The following is a 26,522-nucleotide window of genomic DNA, read 5'->3' on the forward strand; positions in this document are numbered from 1 at the left end:
TTCTATCATGGCTGATTTACCATCCATCCACAGGGGTGACCAGTATCATCCAGGCACCGGTGACCCCTGTTTCCATCCAAGGAGTCAGTGTGGACATCGTGGAGGACTACAAGTACCTGGGGATACGAATTGACAATAAACTGGACTGGTCAAAGAACACTGAGGCTGTCTACAAGAAGGGTCAGAGCCGTCTCTATTTCCTGAGGAGACTGAGGTCCTTTAACATCTGCCGGACAATGCTGAGGATGTTCTACAAGGCTGTGGTGACCAGTGCTATCATGTTTGCTGTTGTGTGCTGGGGCAGCAGGCTGAGGGTAGCAAACACCAACAGAATCAACAAACTCATTCATAAGGCCAGTGATGTCATGGGGGTGGAACTGGACTCTCTGATGGTGGTGTCTGAAAAGCAGATGCTATCCAAGTTGCATGCCATCTTGGACAATGACTCCCATCCACTCCATAATGTACTGGTTAGGCACAGGAGTACATTCAGCCAGAGACTCATTCCACCGAGATGTAACACTGAGCGTCATAGGAAGTCATTCCAGCCTGTGGCCATCAAACTTTGCAACTCCTCCCTCGGAGTGTCAGACACCCTGAGCCAATAGGCTGGTCCTGGACTTATTTCCACTTGGCTCAATTAACTTATTATTATTTAATTATTTGTGGTTTTATATTGCTATATTTCTAAACTATTCTTGGTTGGTGCGGCTGGAACGAAACCCAATTTCCTTCGGGATCAATAAAGTATGTCTGTCTGTCTGTCTATCTCAACTCTATTTTTCTCCCTTCTCCCTGTAACCTTTGACCCCTTACCAATCAAGAACCTATCAACCTCTACTTTAAATATACTCAATGACATGGCCTCCACAGCCTTGAGTGGCAACAAATTCCACAGCTTAAGGACTCCTGAGTTTATAAAAGGCCCTGTATACATTCAGTGGACACTTCTTTGTGTACCTCCTGTACCTAATAGAGTGGCCACTGAGTGCATGTTCATGGTCTTCTGCTGCTGTAACCTTGTACTTCAAGGTTTGTCGTGCATTCAGACATGTTCTTCAGCACTCTGCTTTTATAACACATGGTTACTTGAGTTACTGTCACCTTCCTGTCAGCCTGAACCAGTATGATCATTCTCCTCTGGCCTCTCTCATTGAAAAGGCATTTTTTGCCCTCAGAACTGCTACTTACTGGATGGTTTGGGGTTTTTTTTGGTCGCATTTTCTTTTGACTCAAGAGACTGTTGTGTGCGAAAATCCCAGGAAATCAGCAATTTCTGAGATATTCAAGCCACTTTGTCTAGTGCTAACAATTATTTGATGGTCAAAGTCACTCTCGCATTAACAAGGCCTTTTTGACCACAGACACTCAATAGGATTTGTTTTTTGCAACCATTCTCTGTAAATTCTAGAGATTGTTGTGTGTGAAAATCCCTGGAGTCCAGCAGCTTTTGAGAAACTCAAACACCCAATGATTCCATAGTCAAAATCACTTAGATCACATTTTTTCCCCATTCTGATATTTGATCTGAACAACAACTGAACCCCTGGACCATGTCTGCATGATTTTATCCATTGAATTGCTACCACATGGTTGGTCGATTAGATATTTGCATCAATGAGCAGGTGCGCAGGTGTACCTAATAAAGTGGTCACTGAGTGTATGCGTAAATTATGAGTATATTTTTTATTTTGGTGGAGAGTGCTTGATGGCCAACAGGAGCAGGATGGACTGAAGGGTCTGGTTCTGTGCTGTATGATTCTATGAAGATTTCATTTCCATTCCATTTGAACTGCAACTAACTTATGTCCCTGGAGTTGGCTGGTCTATCATGGAATGATGGGATAGCAGTATCATATGTATCAATATGTGTCAATTCTGCATTTATTCTATATCAGATGCTGAGAACACTCAGTGAGTCAGACACTGAGCTACTGTGATGAAAGGACCAGGGTTAGCGTTTAAAGACTGGGTAAGTGAGGAGCAAGTTGGGGCTATATTGCACAGAGGGAGGCAAGAACAACATCAAGGAAGTATCTTTGATAGGCGAGACCAGGGTGGTCATGGTGATAAGCTGTTCATGAAGCCATCTGGATGATACATTAATGAGGGAGTTGGACAGAAACCATAAAGGTTTAAGATGGCACTGCTGAAACCCAGCAATTACTGGCGACAAACAAAACAAAAATTACTCATAAATAATTTATTAATAACACACTTTCTTGTATAATTCATGGCAAATGATCTCCGCAACCAATGGAGAGCTTAGCAAAGGCAAGGCTGAGTTGAGAGTGTGAAGCGAAGTTGAGGCGAGGTCAAGGCATATTCAAGGCAAAGTTGGAGGTGAGGAGAGGCAGATTCGAGGCCTGTTCATCTAAACCAAGAATGAAGTTTGATCAACCTATGTGCCATGCCGATTTGGTCCGGTACGAGCCCAGTACATATCGATAGAACAGGGCACGGATCCTAGCGTGAGGATCGACCCAATGAAACATTGGACCAGATGGATTGTAGGGGCAGGGTGTCGGGACAGGAGCTGAGGTTCTGGCTCGTTCTGCTCGCTGCTCTGCACTGAATGGAGAGTGAGGGTGTGACCCGCCCCGGCTGCGTCAGGCTTTGTGTCTATAAACTCACTTTTGATCTGAATGCTATTTGCTTACTTTTATTGTTTGCACAATTTGCTTTTTCCCCCTCCTTCTGCACATTGGGTATTTGACAGTATTTTTTTAATATGGGTTCTTTTAGGTTTCTTTGTTTTGTGATGCCTGTAAGGAGACAAACCTCAAGGTTGTATGATGTATACATATTTTGATAATAAATGTACTTCGAACTTTGAATTTTAAAATAATCCATGAGTGGTGGTATCAGTTCAGTGGGTAACCTCATTCACCTCAGCACTAATCTGGTGCTCCTCGCTAGTACACCTAATACAGAATACAAGACAGTAATAAAGAACAAAAAACAAAACAGCACAGTACAGGCCATTCAGCCCACAATGTTGTGCTGACCCTTAAACCCTGCCCCTATATAACTCTCCACCTTAAATTCCTCCGTATACCTGTCTAGTAGTCTCTTAAATTTCACTAGTGTATCTGCCTCCACCACTGACTCAGGCGGTGCATTCAACAACCTGTGGAAAAAACCTTCCTCTAATATCTCCCTTGAACTTCCCTCCCCTTACCTTAAAGCCAAGTCCTCTTGTACTGAGCAGTGGTGCCCTGGGGAAGAGGCGCTGTCTGTCCACTTTATCCATTCCTCTTAATATCTTGTATACAAGAAATGTGTGATATAGGCTTCGATGACTTGAGTGGAAGGAGGCTCATCTGAAGCATAAAACTGTTATAGATGGGCTGAATGGCCTGGTTCTATTACGTCAATACTTAAGTTCTTTTCTATTTTCTCTAAAATTCAATTAATTTCTCAAGATACCGTATTGAACTATAACTTTATTGAAAGATATTTGAATCTATATTTGAAAATCATTTAATAATCTGCCCAAGATGTCTCACAATCATTCTGTTTCTATAATTGAAGTGAAGCTTTTCTAGAATTAAAGCCAATTCACACTGATCATTTCAGAAACTGCATACAAAGTGAGTATAAACCGTGGTATAAAAATGAGGGCGCCAAGATAGCGTAGCATTTAGTGCGACAATATTACAGCTTGGGGCATCAGAGTTCAGAGTTCTATTCTGGCGTTGTCTGCAATGGGTTTGTACGTTTTCCCTGTAACCATGTGGATTTCTTCTGGGTGCTAGTTTCCTCCCACAGTCTAAAGACATACCAGTTCGTAGGTTATTTTTCCGATGGTTAGACTAGGGTTAAGTAACTGGGTTGCTGGATGGTGCGACTTGTTGGGCCGGAAGGACCTATACTGCACTGTACCCCTAAAATAAAAAAGCAGGAGTGCAACATTGAAATTCGTCACATTGGTTTTATTAAATTGTCTGCAGTTTCCAATTCCCCATTCATTTTGTTTTTCAGAATGAGGAGAAATGCACAATTGCAAAGATAGTTTAGAAAGGGTTAACTAATTCAGAAACATCCTATTAGATCTGCAATCTCACCTTCACCCATCAACCCATTCATCATAAATATAGTCTTAGGAGAGACTGTAGCCTAGCAACAGGGATATTCAGGCAGCAATTGGCTCTCTGTGGGTTTGCACATGCTCAGATTTTAAAGAGGCTTTGATTTTTTTTAAAGATACAAAATATACCAAATCAAACCAACAATTTTTTTTTTGGTTTTTATTGCATACATTTGTATCTGAACAGCTGCTTTTTTTTTTGACATTCTGCTGTCGTATTCACCGCGGAGTTTGACACAGAACCTGATGCAGTGTTAAGCTGATTCCCCAAAGACATGCAGCCGCACCAATTTGAAAGAAATCTAGGTCATACCACTGGGGAGGACGTGACATACTGCTGCAGAGTCCTACCCTCTGGCCACTGAGTAAATCTGGGTGAGGGGCTGTTAATTGTCTGCAGTTTCTCCAAGTATAAAGAATTAAAACTATATTATTTAAACTCTTTCTACTTTACTTTATTGTCACCAAACAATTGATATTAGAGCGTACAATCATCACAGATATTTGTTTCTATGCTTCGCACTCCCTGAAGTACAAATCAAAATAAATATAATAAAAATTTAAATTATAAATCATAATTAGAAAATAGAAAAGGAAATGTAAGGTAGTGTAAGTCAGGTCTGGATATTTTGAAGGTACGGCCCAGATCCGGGTCAAGATCTGTTCAGCAGTCTTATCACAGTTGGAAAGAAGTTGTTCCCAAATCTGGCCGTACGAATCTTCATGCTCCTGAACCTTCCCCCGGAGGGAAATGGGACAAAAAGTGTGTTGGCTGGGTGGGTCTTGTCCTTGATTATCCTGGCAGCACTGCTCCAACAGCGTGCGGCATAAAGTGAGTCCATGGATGGAAGATTGGTTTGTGTGATGTGCTGGACTATTTTCACAATCTTCAGCAGCTTCTTCCGGTCTTGGACTGGACAACTCCCATACCAGGTTGTGATGCACCCTAGAAGAATGCTTTCTACGGTGCACCTATAAAAATTAGTGAGGGTTTTAGGGGACAGGCCAAATTTCTTCAGCTTTCTCAAGAAGTAAAGGCGCTGGTGGGCCTTCTTATACATATGCTATATACATAGCATCTAAATTCAGTGTAACAGGCACAAAAAATATTAGAGGAAGTCAGTAGGATAGGTAGCACCTATGGAGAAGAATAGAAAGGCGACATTGTTTTGGGCCCAGTCCTTTCATCAGGACTGGAAAGAATGGGAGAACAAGCCAGAATAAGAAGGTTGGGGTGGAGAAGGAGCACAAGCTGGACGGTGATCGGTGAAGCCAGGTTAGCGGGAAGGTAGGAGCGTGGGGAAGTGGAGGGTGAGGAAGTAAGAAGCTGGGAGGTGATAGGTGGAGAAGGCAAAGGGCTGAAAAAGAAGGAATTTGAAAGCAGAAGAAAGTGTATCATGGTGGTAAGGAGTGGAGAAGGGGCACCAGAGCAATGTGTTAGGTTGGTGAAGAGAAAAGAAGGGGCAAAAGGGGAGCCAGAATAGAGAAAGGAAAAAGTGAAAAATGGGGAAGACGGAAAGGGGAGCAGTTACGGGAAGTTGGAGAAATCTATGCTCATTCTACTTGCCTGGAGACTACCCAGACAGAACATGAGATTGTGCTCTTCCAACTTGTAAGTGGCCTCATCATGGAAGTAGAGGAGGCCATAAACTGACAGATCATAGTTGGAATAGGGAGTGGAATTAAAATGGTCGGCTGAATTCAGTGCAAGGGGATATTGTGGAAAATATCAGAATCAGAACCAGGTTCAAATCAGTGGCATTTGTCAAATGTCATGAAATTTATGTTTTGTGGCAGCAATACATCAATACATTGCAATACATAATAATAAAAAAATTATATATATATATATATATATAAAATTGCTTATTTAATTATATATATATATATATATATATAGGTAATACACATATAAAATAGTGAGATCGTGCACCTGGGTTTACTGTCCAGTCATAAATTTGAAGGTGGAGGGGAAGAAGAAGGTGTTCCTAAAATGTTGAGTATGTGTCTTAAAGCTCCTGTACCCCCTCCTTAATGGTAGCATTAAGAAGAGTGCATGTCCTGGGAAATGGCGGTCATTTCATAATGGAGGCCGGCTTTTTGAGACAACATATTTTGAAGCTGTCCTCACAATGAATAGGCACACAGACATATAAAAAAGAAAAGATCTTCAGAAAATCATTTCTATTTCAGTAAAAAAAGTAAAATTAGATATATTTAACATTTTATAATGGACAGATTTTTGATCTGGTCATTATGGATCCTGGAGAATTGCATACGTTTCTGGTCGCCCTATTATAGGACTGATATTGAAGCTTTAGAGAGGCTGCAGATGAGGTTTGCCAGGTTGTTCCTTGGATTAGAGGGCATGTGTTATAATTCACAATTTTGGGTTGTTTTCTCTAGAATGGCAGAGGCATTAGGGAGATCTGATAGATGTTTACAAGATTATGAGAGGCATAGATAGAACAGAAAAACAAGATAATTTTTAAGGGTTAAAATGTCTAATACCAGAGGCCATGCATTTAAGGTGAGAGGGCATAATTTCAAAGGAGATCTGAGGGGCAAGTTTTTTGCACAGATTGTGGTAGGTGCCTGGAGTGGTGGTTGAGGTTGAAACATTAGAGACTTTTAAGAGATGTTTAGATAGGCCCATGAATGTGAGGAATAATGGAAGGATATGTGTTATGCTTTATAACTTCAAAACATTAAACTATGTCTAAGAAAGACACAGGAGCCCGAAATGCGGGTTAACTTTGAGTTTCCTTGAAGTGCGACGTGCACATATCACGTGGTAGCATGATAACAAATGCAATTAATGTATTTTTACATATAACCCATAACTAATCATTTAAACAATCAAGAATGCTTAATTAAACTATATATATACAAGATTATTTGAAGATTATTGAAATATTAAATACACAATGATATGGGCATTATGTAGGCAGATAAGATTAGTTTACTTGGCCATTTAATTACTGATTTAATTGGCTTGGCACAACATTGTGGGCAGAAGGGCCTGTTCCTGTGCTGTACTAATCTATGTTCTACTCCATTAATATTTTCCCTAGTATTGCCTCAATGCACTGGCACAATGAAATGATCTGTATGGATAACATGGAAAACAAATTTTTCACTGTACATGTGACGATACTAAACCAATGATAGGCACTCGTCACAGAACAACCTCCCACTGTCCCCTCTGCCTTCTATTGCTGAGCTAATTTTGGATACAATTAGCCAAATTGCCCTGGATCCTAAGGTTCTAATCCTCAGGAACAGCTGTTCACAAAAGACGTTGTCAGATTCTTGGTCCCATTAATACAGTTTGTTACTTGCTTTAAGCAGTCATTGAAAATGGTCAGACACAGGACCTCCCCATAATTAAACGAAGCTGACATTCTTTGTTTAATCCTGTGGAAAGGGCTTCAGCACCAGCAGAACAGAGTTGAGCAATACTGCAGAGTTGTAAGGAACGCACAGAAAATGCCAGAGGAACAAAGCATGTCAGCCAGCATCCATGGAAATGAATAAACTGGATGATTTGGGCCTAGTCCCTTCTTCAGGTCTGCAAAGTAACGGGGAAGAAGCCAAAATAAAAAGGTGTGGGGAGGGAAAGGAAGATAGCTAGAAGGTGATAGGTGAAGCCAGGTGTGTGGGAAAGATAAAGGGCTGGAGAGAAAGGAATCTGATAGGAGAGGAGAGTGGACCATAGGATAAAAGGAAGGAGGGGACTCTGGGGAGGTGATAGGCAGGTGAGAAGAGGTAAGAGGCCAGAGTGGGGAATAGAAGAGGGGACAGGCTGAGAAAAAAGAGTTGAAAGGAGCCTGTTTTATTATTTCCAGAATATATTCTATCCAGAACTGATGGTTTTTATTTCCCTTTCTTAAGATACTCCAGAATATTGTTGTGAATTTTAACGAGCTAATAATTCTCCTGTGATTGTACTCTCCAATCATAATTTCAGCACACCGTGCTCCAACATGGGTGTGACTTATTGATCTGCTTTCTGCATTGATTGCACTTGTCTAGACAGGCTGAGAGTATTGGAAATGACAGGCTTTGCGCAGCACATCCGCTTAACAGCTTCTCAGAGCCAAACTTATTAAAAATTCAGCGTTGCAGCAAATCGTGAGAAAGGGTGAAGATGAGGTGAGGAGATTAGAACAGATCTGTGCGGAGAAAGAGGCTTGGGCAGCGGATAGGACCACAGTATAAATTATTATGAATCGCTTCACTGAAAAGAAATGAGATTAATTTGGATAAGGTGCTGTTATGATTCTGCTGCTGGGTGGGGAATGTGGAAACAGAATCCTCTTTTTCACTAGCTCCTTTACATTTTCTGTTTTGTTGACCCACTATGTTGTAGTATACGCATCCGTTGTAAGGAATATCGAGCCTCCTCTTCACTGCACTGCCACACTTTACTAAGCTGAAGAATGGGTATAAGTAGATTAATATTCATAACTGATTTAGTTTCAGATTTATTTATCACATGTAGATCAAGAAACAGACAGTGAAATATGTCATTTGCATTCACAACCAAGACACCACTTAAGGATGTGCTGGGGTAGGCCGTGAGTGTCGCCACATATTTTGGTGCCAATTTAGCATGCCCACAATATTCAGCAGAACACAAAAGCAGCAACAACAACACCACCAAAACAAAATATAACATCAACAGCAAGACAAGCCCCTTTCACATTCCCCTCACCCACCCACCCACTCACACACATAGACTGGTCTCCAAACCCAAAACAGGCCACCTCTGAGCCTCCAACCTTTGGCCCCAGATTCTCAGACTCACCGGCACATTGTCCTTTATAAACCTTTGATGTTTAGCTAGGGCCTGTCCCCAGCATTGTTGACCGGCAAGGCAATAAATTTTTCAAAGTCACTTTATGCTTCTCACATCAGGAAGATTCAACTTTAATTAAAAATGAAATAAATCATTGTATTAAAAAAAATCAGATCTTTTTGGAAAAATGCCAAAGTCAGCTTCAAACATGCAGATGACTGAAAGCAGTTTTAAATACCTAACAAAAAATATAAACAAGTAAAAATTACATAACATTAAGATTTTAAGATTAATATCTTAATCTTAAGAAATTCAGTTTAAAATAATTTAATCAAAAAAACACAAACAATAGCTGCAAAGGTGGAACTTCAAAGAACTGGCAGAAGGGTGCCAACAGGAGTAGAGCCTGTGGCTTACTTTGATGGACACCACAGTAACCCAGTAGTTAGTATGGTGCAGTTACAGCTCAGGGCATTCCCAGAGTTCGGAGTTCAGTTCCAGCGGTGTACTGTAAGGGATCTCTATGTCCTCCCTGTGGCAAGTGTGGGACTTCCCCAAGTCCTCCAGTTTCATCTAACAATTTGAAGGCATACAGGGTCCATGGTGCAGAAAGGAAAAAGAGCAAAGAAGGGAACAGTAATGATAAGGAGCTCAATAGTGAGGAGACAGACAGGAGATTCTGTGGACATGAATGGGTATGTTGCTTCCCAGGTGCCAGGGTCAGGGATGTCTCAGATTGCATCCACGACATTTTGGAGCGGGAGGGAGAGAAGCCAGATATCTTGCTACATATTGGTACCAATGATACGGGAAGGAAAGCAAAGAGGTCCTGAGAGCTAGTAGAAAGCTGAGAAGCAGGACCTCCCGGGTAGTAATTTCTGGTTTGCTGTCTGCGCCATGTGCCAGTGAGGGTAGAAACAGGATGATATGGCAAATAAATGTGTGGCTGAGAAGCTGGTGCAGGGGACAAGGCTTCAGGTTCTTCAGTCATTGGGATCTCTACTGGGGGAGGTATGACATGTTCAAAAGTGAAGGGTTGCGTCTGAACCCGAGTGTGATGAATATTCTCATGAGCAGGTTTGTTAGAGCTGTTGGGGAGAGTTCAAACTAAATTGGCAGGGGGGTGGGAACCGGAGTGAAGGGACTCAGGAAAGGACTGATGGTAAAAAAAGTAAAGATAGCAGGCAGTCAAATTGTCAGGAAGGGCAGGTAGGTGATGGGACTTAATCGCAGCCAACAGGCTGAGTATCAAAACATTTGGGATGCATATCAGAAAGCATAGCAAATACAGTACTCAAGGTGCTGTCTCTTAATGCGCATAGTATAAGAAATAAGGTGGATGATCTTGTTGTACTATTACAGATTGCCTGGTATGATGCTGTAGCCATCACAGAATCATGGCTGAAGGATGGTTGCAGTTGGGAGCTGAATGTCCAAGGTTACACATTATATTGGCGGGATAGGAAGGTAGGGAGAGGGGGTGGTGTGGCTCTACTGGTAAAGAATGCATCGAATCAGTAGAGAGATGTGACATAGAATTGGATGATGTTGAATTTTTGTGGGTTGAGTTAAGAAACTGCAAGGGTAAAAGGACGCTAATGGCAGTTATATACAGGCCTCCCAGCAGTGGACCACGGATTACATCAGGAAACAGAAAAGGTGTGTCAAAAGGGAAATGTTATGGTACTCATGGAGATTTTAACATGCAGGTCTATTGGGAAAATCAGGTTCATAAAGGATCTCAAGAGAGTGAGTTTGTTGAATGCCCAAGAGATAATTTATAGAGCAGTTTTTCATTGATCCTACTAGGGGATAAGCAATACTGGATAGGATGTTATGTAATGAACCAGAGGCGATTAGGGAGCTTAAGGTAAATGAACCCTTAGGAACCAGTGATCACAATATGACTGAGTTCAACTTGAAATTTGATAGGGAGAAAGTAAAGTCTGATGTAGCAGTATTTCAGTGCAGTAAGGGAAATTACAGTGGTATGAGAGAGGAGTTGGCCAAAGTAAATTGGAAGGAGCCTCTGGCAGGGATACAGCAGAGCAGCAATGGCGTATATTTCTGGGAAAAATGAGGAAGGTGCAGAACATACATATCCCAAAGATGAAGACATACTCAAGTGGTAAAATAGTACAACCATGTCTGACAATGGAAGTCAAAGCTATTGTAAAAGCAAAAGAAAGGGCACACAACAAAGCAAAAATTAGTGGGAAGATAGAGGATTAAAAACCTTCACAGAGCAACTAAAAAAAATCATTGGAAGAGAAAAGATGAAGTATGAAAGCAAGCTGGTAAACAACATCAAAGTGGATATTACAAGTTTTTCCAAGTATGTTAAAAATAGAAGAGAAATGAGAGCGGATATAGGACTGCCAGAAAATGAGGAGAAATAAGAATGGGGGACAAGGAGATGGCTGATGAAGTAATTGAGTATTTTGCATCAGTCTTCACTGTGGAAGACACTAGCAGCATGCCTGATGTAGTGTTTGAAGGAAGAGAAGTGGGTACAGTTACTGTTACAAGAGAGAAGGTGCTCAAATAGCTGAAAGGCCTAAAGGTACATAAGTCACCCGGACCAGAGGAACTGCACCCCAGGGTTCTAAAAGAGGGAGCGTTATAGATTGTGGTGGCATTAGAAATGATCTTTCAAAAATCATTGGACTCTGGCATGGTGCCAGAGGACTGGAAGATTGCAAATGTCACTCCACTCTGAGGAAGGCAGCAGAAAGGAAATTATAGACCAGTTAGCCTGACTCAGTGGTTGGGAGGATGTTAAAGTCAATTGTTAAGGATGAGGGAATAGAGTGCTTGGTGACACAGGACAAGATAGTACAAAGTCTTTGAGGAGATTACAAGTAGGATAGATAAAGGGGATGTAGTGGATATTGTGTATTTGGACTTTCAGAAGGCCTTCGACAAGATGCCATACCTGAGGCTGATTACCAAGTTAAGAGCCCACGTTATTACAGGAAATTTACTAACATTGTTAGAGCATTGACTGATTGGTAGGAGTTCAGCCAGTGAGAATGAAAGGATCCTTTTCTGGTTGAATGCCAGTGACTAGTGGTGTTCCGCAGGGGTCAGTGTTGGGACTGCTTCTTTTCATGCTGCATATAAATGATTCAGCTGATGGAATAGATGGCTTTATTGCCAAGTTTGTCATGATATGAAAATTGGTAGAAGGGCAGATAGTTTTGAGGAAACAGGTAGGATATAGAAGGACTTAAACAGATTAGCAGAATGGGCAAGAAAGTGGCAAATGAAATACAATGTTGGAAAATGCATGGTCATGCACTTTCGTAGTAGAAATACATGTGCAGACTATTTTCTAAATGGGGAGAAAATCCAAAAGTCTGAGATGCAGAGGGATTTGGGTGTCCTTGTGCAGAACACCCTTATGGTTAACTTGCAGGTTGATTGGGTGGTGAGGAAGGCAAATGCCGTATTATCATTCGCGTCAAGAGGTCTAGAATACAAGAACAGGGATGTGATCCTAAAGTGTTATAAGCACTGGCGAGGCCTCACCTTGAGTATTGTGAACAGCTTTGGCTCCTCATATCACAAAAAATGTGCTAGCTTTGGAGAGGCTCCAGAGGAGGTTCACAAGGATGATTCCAGGAATGAAAGGCTTATTGTAGGAGAAACTTTTGATGACTCTGGTCTGTACTTGCTGGAATTCAGAAGGATGAGGGGGGATCTCATTGAAACCTTTCGAAGGTTGAAAGGCCTAGACAGAGTAGATGTGGAAAGGGTGTTTCCCATTGTGGGAGAGTCTAAGACAAGAGGGTGCAGCCTCAGGATAGAAGGTCTCCCTTTCAAAACAGAGATGCGGAGAAATTTCTTTAGCCAAAGGGTGGTGAATTTGTGGAATTTGATATCACAGGCAGCTGTGGAGGCCAGGTCATTGGGTGTATTTAAGGCAGAGATGGATAGGTTCTTGATTGGACAGGGCATCAAAGGTTACAGGGTTCCAGGAACTGGAGTTGAGAGGAGATCAGAAAAGGATCAGCCATGACTGAATGGCAGAGATGACTCGATGGGCCAGATGGCCTAATTGTCCTCCTATGTCTTATGGTCTTATGGATTAAAAACATGGAAACATAGAAAACCTACAGCACAATACAGACCCTTCTTATAGAAGTGGGTCAAAAAGCTGAAAGGCCTAAACCTCCACTTTAACCCAATGATCTGGCTTCACAGTCATCTGTGGCATTGAATTCCACAGACTAACCACCCCTCTGGTGGTGATAGAAGTACATGAGCAGAAATACTTCTCAGAATAAGCTGTTATCTGGCTCTTCCAGTTTGATAAATAATGCCAAAATACCACACAAATTCAGGTTTATTCATGGAGGGTGCGCAGATAGAGGAAAACAAAGAAATGAGTCTCCATGGTTCGTTTCACTAGAAAATTGTTCTCAGTGGGACCAAACAGTTCCAATTCGCACCCACAGTCCTGTACTGAGATAATCCATTTCAGCTGTTTATTAGTGGTGGCGTTAGCATTTCCTCGGCTGATCCTTATCCACAGGCCTGCTGGAATAGTTTCAAAGGCCTGTTACGGCTCTTGAATGAGGCTTGGTCACTGTAACAGGGGAAGAATGGATTGTGAATTGCAAACACAAGAGATGCTGCAGGTGCTGGAAATCCAGAGCAACACACACAAGATGCTGGAGGAACTCAGCAGGTCAGGCAGCATTTACAGAAAGGAATAAACAGATGACAGTTTGGACTGAGACCCTTCATCAAGACTATGAATACAGTCGCTTCCAGTTAAGCTTCTACATACTGACTACTTACTACTTACTGGCAGTAAACAAAACAAAAAATACAACTAAATGCTTTATTAATAGATATGAGAAAATCTGCATTTGCTGGAAACCCAAGGCCACAGATGCATTCTTGATGAGAAGTCTTGGCCCAAAACATTGACTGTTTTCTCTTTTCAATAGATGCTGCCTGGCATGCTGAAATCCCCCAGCATTTTGTGAGTGTTATTTTACTAATAACACTTGTTCTTGTAAAATATACTGTAAACGATCACCACAAACAATGGAGGAGCGAGCAAAGATGAGGCCGAGTCAAGGGTCAAAGTGTGCGAGTGTGAGGTAAAGTTGAGTTGAGGTTAAGGCGTGTTCAAACTGAGACTGACGCTGTGGCCTACTTCAGCTGCTCCAAGCTTCATGTCCATGGACTCACTTTTATTCTGAATTCTATTTGCTTCCTATTAGTGTTTGTATGATTTGTTTTTTCTTCTCGCAGCACGTTGGGTGTTTGACGGTATTTTTTTCATGGGTTCTTTTGGGTTTCTTTGCTTTGAAGCTGCCTGGTAGGAGACAAATCTCAAGGTTGTAAAATGCATACATACTTTGATAATAAATGTGCTTTGAACTTCAATCTTTGAAGTTTGAATAGATTAAGCCGGTTAAGGTTCTTGAGTCAAGGTGGTTACTGGGAGGGATATTGGAGAAAGAACATCAACTGAAGAACAACAAGAGCAAAGGAAGTGAGTACTAATGTAGTGCTACATTCCAAAACATCAAAAATTCTCTTCGTCCCAGAGATGCTGCTCGACCCACTGAGTTCTTCCAACAGAATATTTGTTGCTCCAGATTCCAGCATCTGCTGTCTCTTCTATCTCCCTTGAATGGAAAACCCCAGCAGTCATTTAGGAAGTAATTCAATAGTATTTGCAGCTATTATTGGATTCTCCTGGATAAATTAATCCAAAACAAAAAAAAATAGCCTTCCTCATCTGTATATTTTGGATTTGGATAAAAGACTCCATTGAATCAAAATGTTGTTGCGCTTGGTCAATGAGCAACTAAAGTTGGTAAATTGGTGGAGCCATAACAACAACCTTAATGTCAATGTCATACTCAATGTCAGCAAGACCACGGAGCTGATTTATTGACTTCAGGAGGAGGAAAGGTTTTATGAGTCAGTCCTCATCGGAGGTTCAGAGGTGGAGAGGGTAAGGAATTTTAAATTCCTTGATATTATTATTTCAGTGGACCTGTCCTGGACTCAGCACGTAAGTGCAATCATGAAGAAAGAACTGCAGTGCCTCTGCTTCATTAGAAGTTTGATAAGATTCAGCATGACATGCAGATCTTTGGCAAACTTCTACAGATGTGTAGTAGAGAGAGTAAAGTCTGGCTGCATCACAAACACTAGATAATCTGCAGATGCTGAAAGTCCAAAGCAACTTCATCAGAAAGCTGGAGGAATTGATGAGGGGTCTTGGCCCAAAATGTCGACTACTTACTCTTCTCAACAGTTGCTGCCTGGACTGCTGAGTTCCTCCAGCATTTTACGTGGCTGCATTTTGTGTATGGAAACACCAATGTCCTTGAATGGAGAATCCTACAAAGAGTAATGGATACTGCCCAGTCCATCATGGGTAGAGCACTCCCCACCATTGAGCACATCTATATGAAGTGTTGTCACAGGAAAGCAGCGTCCTTCATCAGGTACCTCCACCTCCTAGGACATGCTCTTTACTCGCTGCTGTCGTCAGGAAGAAGATAGAGGAGCCACAGGATTCACATCACCAGGTTCAGGAACAGTTATTTCCCCTCAACCACCAAGCCCTTGAACCAAAGGGGATAAATTCACTCAACTTCACTTACCCCATCATTGAAGTGTTCCCACAATGTATGGATTCACTTCAAGGACTCTTGTGTTCTCAATATTTATTGTTTATTTATTTATCTATCTATCTATTTATGATTTCTCTTTGTATTTACACAGTTGTTTTTTGCACAATGGTTGAACACCCAAGTTGTTGCAGTCTTTCATTGATTCTATTATGGTTATTATTTTATTATAAATTTATTGTGTATGCTCACAGGAAAATGAATCTTAGGTTTGTATATGGTGACATACTTTATATGTACTTTGATAATAAATTTATTTTGAACTTTGAACTTTATTATTGTCACACGTATTGAGGTATTGTGAGAAACTTGTCTTGTATACAGTCTGTACAGACCAATTTATTGCAATAGTGCATTCAGGCAGCTCAAGGTACAACAACAACAGAATGCAGAATATAGGGATACATTTACAGAGAAGTGTAATGTGGCAAGCAACAAGGTGCAAGGCCAAAATGAGGTAGATTGTGAGGTCAAGAGTCCAGTAGCACTTACATCCACTGTGATGAAACGTTTTGAGAGGTTGACGATGAAACAGATCAACTCCTGCCTGTAGCGCGGCTTGGATCCATTCCAATTTGCCCACCGTCACAACAGGTCAACAGCAGATGTCATTTATTTGGCTCTTCACACAACCCTGGAATATCTGTGACCCATACATCAAAGTGCTGTTCATTGACTGCAGCTTGGCATTCAATACTATAATCCCCTCAAAACCAATCAATAAGCTCCAAGACCCTCGGATTAATATCTCCTTGTGCAACTGGATCCTTGATTTCTTCACTTTCAGATTCCATACAGTTCAGATCGGCAACAACATCTCCTCCACAATTACTGGTGCACCACAAGACTGTGTGGTTAGCCCCTGCCCTCTGCTCTACTTGCTTTATATTTATGACTGCAAGGCTAAGCACAGCTCCAATGCATATTTAAGTTTGCTGATAGCACCACTGTCATAGGCTTTATCAAAGGTGGTGACAAATAAGCATATAGGAGAGAGATTGAAAATCTGGCTGAGTGGTGCCATAACAACATCGCTCTCAATGTTAGCAAGACTAAGGAGCTGATTATTGATGACAGGAGCCTCAGGACTCACATTCACCAGGTTCAGGAACAGTTATAACCCCTCAACTATCAGGCTCTTGAATCAGAGGGGATAACTTCACTCATCCCAACACTGAGTTATTCCTACAACCTATGAATTCACTTTCAAGGACTCTTCTAATGTTCTTGATGCTTATTGCTTTTTTATTTTGTTTGTTACTTTTTCTTCTATATCTGCACAGTTTGTTGTCTTTTTCACATTGGTTGTTTGTCTATCTTGTGTTCAGTTTTCATTGCTTCTATTGTGTTTCTTCGTATTTACTGTGAATGCCCGCAAGAAAATATATCTTAGGTTTCTATATGGTGACATATGTGTGTACTTTGACAAGAAGTTTACTTGAACTTTGATCTTATCATACCAGGGAACCATTCATAAGTCTTATAACAGTTGGATAGAAGTTGTCTTTAAGCCTGGTGGTACTTGCTTTCACACTTTCATATTTCCTGCCTGATAAGAGGGTGAGTGGGGGGCGGGGGGAAGAGAGAATATCCAGGGTTGTTTTGAATATGTTGGCTACAGAACTAAATTACAGATTTTCTTCTTTGAATATAAACTGCAAGCACTGTATTATTTTCTGAATTCACAAACTATTCTTCCTCAGTAAGGGATCCAGAGGACCTAACAAGTCAAGTGTCTCACAGAACTTTGCCAAGGAGATCCACTAAAACCATCTTTCAATGAAGTTAAGAAACCATCTACTTTAAATCTGTTCTCAGACAGAACAAAGGAGTTTGAGTTGATTGGACTCTGGAAGGAAGTTTCACTTCCTTTATGGCATAGCTATTGCCATAATTTTCTTTATTTATGCAAAGTCTGGTATGATTCCAACACAGGATGTCAATTTATCATCAAATAGAATAATAAGCTGTTGGCCTCAGCCCAAGCTTCCACTAAGCACAGAAGTTAATTTTGCCCAGACTAATGTTTTATCTGCAATTAGGTAGTTTTCATTTTACGAAAATGCAGAACTCTCTTATATAAAGTTTATATAAAAAGTTTACAACATCCCATAAAGAAACTTTTTGGGCTAACTCCTTTTATTGACCACCACATGGTGACAATAATAGGACAAGCAACTTGTGTAGATCTGGTAACCGTCCATTCCTGATCAATATTGAGTAACATTGATTATGGAAGGTTTTTCTTTCATAGAGACTTTACAGCAATGAAACAGGCCCTTTGGACCAAAAAAAAAATCAACCATGAAGCCCCCACTTACACTAAATCTTCTCTAATCTAAACTTACTCTATAATACCCACATTCCCAGTGACTCCTCCCAGGTTCTAATTCAGCCATGCACTTGGGGCAATTTACAGCAGTTGAACTCTATCTCAAAATGTGGCAGGAAACCTCATCATTTGGAACCTTAACACTTAGTTGCCAGAAGAGCAAGCAAACCCCACTCAGATGGTACTGGTGGTCAGAATTGAATCTGTAGCGGTTTGAAGAGCTGGGCCACTGTGATCACTGAGAACAAGTGTAGATCACTGATCCCTTCTATGGTAGAATAATTGGTGCAATAGTCAGGATCCTTAGACAAAACATGAAGATTGATCTTTGCGAGAGTTACCATGGTATATTCTATCTGGACATCAACCAAACATTGGTAGATAAAGCAAAAAATGCTTACAATTTTATGATTTCTTTTGTTAGAAAACGCTTAAGTTAGCTAATGCATTGTAAGATCCCACAAACAGCAATGGGATTGATGGCACTTGCTTTGGAGGAGATGGTTGAGGGATCAACATTGCCCAGTATATTAGGAAAGTCCTTTATCCTTCTTCCAAATAGTATTGCTGGAACTATCACATCGATCCAGCAGAACCTCAAGATTAACATCAAAGGCTAGTCGAGTTATTCACAGAGTGGAGGGCAATCGTTATATAAATGTGTTGTCAAAATGGGCTGAGAAATGGCAGGTGGAGTTTGATGCATTTTGGGACTACAATTAAGGCTAGGAATGTATCATAAATAGCTAAAAGTCAAAAAGAATCTAGTGCTTTCCCAGCAAACATGACGAATAAGCATGATACAACTTCGAGCAGGATACAGGTATCGATTTTAACTGATGTTTCAATGACAAACTCTGCCATCTTCATCAAGGATGACACCTGGGCATGTCTAGTACAGTGGAGTTTATACCCCCTTCATTCGTCCCTCCTGATTGGTTAGTCCCCATCAGGTTTTTGTTATCCCGCCTCGAATTACGGTTCTTACTTAGAGTGAAACCTTCACCTTTGTTAAAATTATTTTCCTCAGTGGTTTCCTTTACCAGGTGGTCCTAAAAGCCATTGGTGCAGCACAGTAGTTTTCTTCCGTCAAAGTCAATCCAATGGCTATTGAGAATAAGTCCTTGGGAGTAGTTGGGAACTTAGATCCAAGGAACTTTGCAGATGATAGTGGATGGTTACATGGTTAAGAAAGCATATGGGAGACTAAACTTCATCAGTCAGGGTGCTGAATAAAGAGGCAGGGATGTTATGCACTAACTTTAAAAAGACTTGGTCAGACAATAGCTAGAGTGCTGCGTGGAGTTCTGGTCACTATGCTGTTGGACTGGACTAGAGAAGGTACAGTGGAGATTCTCCAGGATCTTACCTGGATGAAGTTCAGTTACGAGGAGTGGCTGCAGAAAGCTTTGGAAACTATTGTGGAGGGATTAACTACCAGGGGAAAGCCACAGTAACTAGGTCTCTGGCACCGAGTTTGGTCCTGTGGCTTAGAAGTGAAGAAAGGAGAGGAGGAGAGCAGTGGTGATAATGGATTCAAAAACTAAGGGAACAGACAGGGAATTCTGTGGAGGTGAAAGAAACACTGAAATGATAAGTTGCCTCCCAGGTGCCAGGGTCAAGGATGTCTCATATTTGGCCCACAGCATTCTAAAGTGGGAGGGGGAGCAGCAGAAGTGAGGACCCATATTAGTACCAACAACGTAGGTAGGGAAAAGGATGAAGTCCTGAATAAGGAAAATGTGACCTAGGTAAAAAGCTGAAAAGCAGGATCTCAGGGTAGTAATCTCTGGATTATTGCCTGTGCCACAGACTAGTGAAAGTCACCACAATATGATTTGGCAGATGCAGATAAATTTGTGGCTGAGAACTGATGCAGGGTAGCACGGTTTCAGATTTCTGGATCACCAGGATCTCCTCTGGGGAAGGAATGTACTCTGCTGTACTCTTCTATGATCTATAAAGCTCAGTCAGAAGGTGATTCTCTTTCTGATTCTTCTTTCTCTGGTGTGCTAGATGTTAAGAAGAGACATGATTGAGGTATGAATGACATAGATAGGGTAGAATGAAGGAACATTTTCCTGATATTGGGGGCAGGTAAAACTAGAAGGCATGGACTTTGGTTTAGGAGTTCAAATTTCAATGTTCAAAGTAAATTTATTATCAAAGACTTGATGTTGCACTCCAAGAAGCATCTGAAGGCACTTGAAAAGTTCCATCAATGCTGTCTACGAAACATCTTAAATATCAGTAAGGAAGATAGAAGAACCAACGTCAGTGTGCTAAATGAAGCAAAAACAACAAGCATTGAAGCCTACGTCATCAAGAAACAACTAAGATGGAGCGGTTATGTTGTTCGGATGGAAGACGAACGCCTGCTGAAACAAAACTTCTACTCCCAGCTTAAAGAAGGCAAAAGTAAAAGAGGTGGACAACAGAAGAGATTCAAAGACGTCTTAAAAGCCAACATGAATAAATGTAACATCGACATCAACAATTGGGAAACCTATGCCAAGGACAGGAAACTCTGGCAAGCCATCATCCAAGAAGGAACAGCAACTTTCAAAGCCGATAGATGTGCAGAATTAGAAGAACAGAGAAGAAAATGGAAAGAGAGGCAGCAACAACCAAAGCACAATCTGCCATCTGGAACTACCTGTCCTGAATGTGGAAGAACTTACAAAACAAAGATTGAACTCATAAGCCACTTGAGAACCCATAAATAGATCAACAGAATGAAGACCATCGTCCTTGACCTCGAGGGGTAGCCACGATGATTATCAAGGAATGCATATATCACCGTATACTACCCCGAGTTTCACTTTCTTGCAGACATTCACTATACAACAAAGGAATACAAGAGAATCAATGAAAAAATTACACACAAAGATGGACAAGCAATCATTGTGTAAAGGAACAGAAACTGTGCAAGTACAAAAAAGAAACATCATAATAATAAATAACTAGTAAATAATAATACTGAGATTATTAGTTGTAATGTCCCTGAAAGGATTGGAATCAGTTTAGAGTTGAGGTGAGTGAAGTTATCCACGCTGGTTCAACAGCCTAATAGCTGAAGGGCAATAACTGTTCCTGAACCCGGTGGTATGGGACCTAAGGTTTCTGTACCTCGTTCCTGACATCAGCAGCAAGAAGAGAGCATGGCCTGGATGGTGGGTGTCATTGATGATGATGGGTTATCTATATAGAGGGAATATGAGGGAGTGTTTTAACACGCAGAGTGTAATGAGTGTTGGAAAACACCGAGTGAATGGTGGAAACTGAGCTGCTGACAGCATTTAATCACCTAGGCAGAAAATGGGATTAATGTCAATGGTTGCCCTACGGTCAGTGTTAAAGTGATGGGGTGAATGACCATTGCCATGTGTGACTCTATCATTCTATGGTGTCATCTGAATTGGCAGATCAGCATTTTAGTGATCCATCCTAGATCTTGGGCTCAGGTCTGGAGTCATGGATTGGAACAGGAATTCCCAACCTTTTTTATGCCATGAAGCCTTACCATTAACTGGGAGGTCCATAGAGTCCAGTCTGGGAACCCCTGGACTAGAATCTACACTTAGTGACCATTTTATTAGGTACCCCTGACTTTGAATGTAGAATGACTGTTGGTGCCAGATGGGTTGATTTGAGTATCTCAGAAACTGCTGAACTCCTAGGATTTTCACTCAACAGTCTCTAGAGTTTCCAGAGAATCAAGCAAGAAAGCAAAAATCAACTCTCTCCTAGTTAATGAGAGAGGTCGAAGGAGAATGGCCAGACTGGTTCAATATGACAGGAAGGTGACAGTAGTGTACTTAACTACTTGTTATAACAGTGGTGAGCAGAAGAGCATCTCTGAAAGTATAACATGTTGAACTTTGAAGTGGATGGGCTACAGCATCAGAAGACCACCAACACTGTATATTTCATCAATGCCGATGATCATGAGTTTTAAAAAATGCCACAGTTTAATTTTATGATTAATTAGTCCATTTCAAGCTTTTTTTTATTTGGAGCTAAAATGACGGCTGTTCCATACACTGTTAATACAATTGCTATTAGATCTGGAGCATCTTTGCAGACCGCCTCCCTGACAGCTGTGTTAGACTGAATTGCCCAGAATGTTAAACCTCTCCCTGCAGTAGAAGTGAAAACAACCTTATTTATTACAGTGATATAATTATTCCTTCAAATTTAAGCATGTGATGAGCTGTTCTGTATACAGATATAATCATCTTTCACTCAGTGGGATTATAGCAAGGATGCATCATTTTGGTTTGACTCATACCCAATCTAATTCTCTGCATGGGCCTGACAAGACAAATACTCTGTGAAGACATGAAGTGTGAGTCACCACTCTGCCTTATTTTGGAAACTCAGAATTGAAAGGAATTAGCTGTAATAAGGATTTATTTTGATATTTCCTAAGCTCCGGAACCTGGGTCTTAGCACTCAGATCTGCAGCTGGATCTTCAACTTCCTCACATACAGGACCCAGGCTGTAAAGGTAGGGGACAAGCTCTCCTCTACAATCACTCTGAGCACCGGTGCCCCACAAGGCTGTGTACTCAGCCCCTTGATGTACTCACTGTACACCCATGATTGTGTAGCCAAGTTTCCATCGAACTCAATATATAAGTTTGCTGATTACACCACAATTGTAGGCTGTATCTTGGGTAAAGATGAGTCTGAGTACAGAGAAGAAATTAAGAAATTGGTGGCATGGTGCAAAGACAATAACCTATCCCTCAATGTCAACAAGATGAAGGAATTGGTTGTTGACTTCAGAAGGAGTAGTGGACCACACGACCCCCATCTACATCAGTGATGCGCAGGTGGAACAGGTCAAAAGTTTTATGTTCCTTGGGGTGAATATCACAAGTGACCTGACTTGGTCTAACCAAGCAGAGTCCACTGCCAAGGCGGCCCACCAGAGCTTTACTTCCTGAGAAAGCTGAAGAAATTTGGCCTGTCCCCTAAAACCCTCACTAATTTTTATAGATGCACCATAGAAAGCATTCCTCTAGGGTGCATCACAATCTGGTATGGAAGTTGTCCTGTCCAAGACCGGAAGAAGCTGCAGAAGATCGTGAACATAGCGCAGCACATCACACAAACCAATCTTCCGTCCTGGGACTCACTTTACACCACACACTGTCGGAGTAGTGCTGCCAGGATAATCAAGGACATGACCCACCCAGCCAACACATTTTTTGTCCCTCTTCCCTCCGGGAGAAGGTTCAGGAGCTTGAAGACTCATACGGCCAGATTTGGTAACAGCTTCTTTCCAACTGTGGTAAGACTGCTGAACAGATCCTGACCTAGATCTGGGCCGTACCTTCCAAATATCCGTACCTGTCTCTCAGTTTTTTTGCACTACCTTACTTTGTCTTTTCTATTTATGATTTATAATTTAAATTTTTATTATATTTACTATTGATTTGTACTCCAGGGAGCGCGAACAGCAGAATCAAATATCACTGTGATGATTGTATGCTCTAATATCAATTGTTTGGTGACAATAAAGTAAAGTATTTAGAGATAGAAGAATTAAGCCAAATGGCCCATCAAGTCTGTTCTGTTACTTCATCATGGCTGATCCAATTTTCCCTCTCAACCCCAGTCTCCTGCCTTCTCTCCATAGCCCTTCATACTCTGACTAATCAAAAATATGTCAACCTCTTCCTTAAATATACCCAATGACTTGGCCTGCACAGCTGCCTGTGGCAACAAATTCCACAGATTCACCACTCACTGGCTAAAGAAATTACTCCTCATCTCCATTCTAAAAGGACTTCCCTCTATTCTAAATGTGTGTCCTTTGGTCTTAGACTCTCCCACCATAGGAAACATCCTCTCTACTTCCATTCTATCAATGCCATTCACTATTTGATAAGTTTTAATTAGGTCATTGTTGTTGATTTTCATAAATATATATTTGCAGACATAGAGCTGCACAATTGGAGATTTCACCTGTGGTTTTATCCATTAAGGAAACGGGACCTTCAGCATAATTCTTCTATACTGACTGAGACGCCGTCTTGAGATAGCCCTATTCATCTGCATTTGGCCCATGTTCTTCTAAACCAGAGGTTCCCAAACTTTTTTATGCCATAGACCAATACCATGGACCCCAGATTGGGAATCCCTGCTCTAAAACTTTTCGAACCACTTATCTGTCTATTAAATGTTCTAATTGTACCTTCTGCTATCACTTCCTTTGGCAGCTCATTCCACATACAACTGTGTGAAAGTTGCTTCTCTTGTCCCTTTTAAATCTTTCCCCTCTCATCTTAAATCTATGCCCCCTAGTTTTGACTCATCCGGGAAAATATACACAAAATGCTGGAGGAATTCAACAGGTCAGGTAGCATCTATGCAAAGGAATGAAGTGTTGAAGCTTTGGGCCAAGACTCTTCATCAAGTTTGCTAAGGAAGGGGTAAAAGGCTGGAATAGGAAGGTGTGGGGAGGGGAAGGAGTACACACTGGGACGTGATAGTCCCACACACATGGGACTGGGTGAGGGGGAAGGTGGTTGGGAGAGGGAAGGGGGTTGAAGTGAGATGCTGGGAGGTGATGTGGAAATGGTAAAGGGCTGAAGAAGAAGGAATCTAATTGGAAGGAGAGTGTGTCATGAGTGGAAGGAAAGGAGGAGCGCTACCGGGGCAGCTGATAAGCAGGTCAGGGGAGGGAAGGAGAGGAGAAGGGGTAAAAGGGCATTCAGTTTGGGGAATGGTCCTCCATGATCCTCCAACCTGCCAATGGACTCATCATGGCAGAAGAGGAGACTACGGACCAATATGTTGGAATAGGAATGAGGATAGGACTACCAGGAATAAACTGAAAGTGTTCCACAAAGTGGTCACCCAGTCTGCGTTGTGCTTCACTGACTGATGTACAGGTGGCCACACAAGAAACAGTAGATGGCCCTGACAGACTCACAGGTGAAGTGTTGCCTCACCTGCTAGGTCTGTTTGGATGGTTGTGAGGGAGAAAATGAAAGGGCAGGTGTAGCATTTCTTTGGTTTGAGGGATAAGTACCAAGTGGGAGCTAAGTGCAGAGTAACAAATGGACAAGTGAATCATGGAGAAAGTGATCCCTGCAGAAAACAAGGATATGTTTGGTGGTAGGATCGTGTTGAAAATATTGCAATTAGTGAAGAATGCTGTGCTGGATGCAAAGGCTCTTGAGTGGCAGGTGAGAACAAGAGGAACTCTATCTCTGTTAAAGCAATGGGAAGATAGTGCAAGAGATGATGTCTGGGAAAAGGAGATGCAGGTGAGGGCAGCATCAACAATAGAGGTAGGAAATCCCTTCTCTTTGAAGGAGGAGGACATCTCTGATGATCTGGAAAAGCTTCAGTTTAGGAAGAGATGTGGCAGAGATGAAGGAACTGCATTTTTACAAGTGATAAGGTGGTCTCATGATGACTATGAGAGCTGGTATGCTTATAAAAGATATGAGTTGACAGTCTGTCTCCAGAGATGGGTTTTCACTGTGCTACTAAGCCCGGTCCTCACTTGCCTAGATTTCACTGATATGCACACTGATTCACAAACAACCAGTGATTGTAATAGTGGGATACCCCATTCTCAAACAACATTCAGCTAACACTGGCACCACGTTAGAAACTTGGGAAAAGAATCAGTTACTGCTTTAACTTGACGACAGAAATCATTCACAATTCAAGTTCAAGTTTATTGTCATCTGACTGTACACATACATGACCAAACAAAACTACATTCCTCCAGACCACGGTGCACCCACAATCCATACAACACACACAGCACATAACACAAAATATTACCACAAATAAGTTAATAATATATAATTCAATGTGTATGTCGTGCACAGCACAGGTAAACAGTGAACAGCTCACTGTCCTATTGATGAGATGTCATGGTGGCAAGGTATTCATTAGTCTCACAGCCTGAGGGAAGAAGCTGATGCCTAGTCTGACAGTCCTAGTCCTGATGCTCCTGTACCTCTTTCTTGATGGCAGTAGGTCAAAGAGATTGTGGAATGGTGGCAGGGATCCTCAACAATGCTTCAGTCTCTTTGTGTACAATTCTCAGTTTGATGACCAATCTGGCTTATCAAAACATGAAAGGCACAGATGAGGTAGATGGACATAGTCATATCCTCAGGGTAGGCAAGTCTAAAGCTAGAGGGCATGGGTTAAAGATGAGAGGGAAGATTTAAGGGGGCATGATTTTCAAAACAGAGGGAGGCAGAGATATGGCACCAACTGTCAGAGGAAGGGGTAGCAGGAGGTACAATTAGAACATTTAAAAGACTTTTAGTAAAAATTAGATGGTTATGGGCCAAATATAAGCAAATAGGACAAGCTCTGCGAGGTTCAATGTCAGCATGGATGAGTTGGGCTGAAGAGCCTGTTCCATACTGTATAGCTACGGTACTCTATGACCATTAGTTAACAGTAGTGCCATCTGGACAAGACTTCCAGCATTTTCTATTAATTTCTGATATCCACAATCTATTCTACTTTGCCCCTTCTGAGAACATTCAAATTTAAAGGAAGGGGAGACATTCAGTGCACCATGGTAATGAAATCATCTGTATGGATGGCATGCAAAACAAAGGTTTTCACTGTATCTTGGTCCATGAG

The sequence above is a fragment of the Hypanus sabinus genome, chromosome 15 (assembly GCF_030144855.1).
Source record: "Hypanus sabinus isolate sHypSab1 chromosome 15, sHypSab1.hap1, whole genome shotgun sequence".
Lineage (NCBI taxonomy): Eukaryota > Metazoa > Chordata > Chondrichthyes > Myliobatiformes > Dasyatidae > Hypanus > Hypanus sabinus.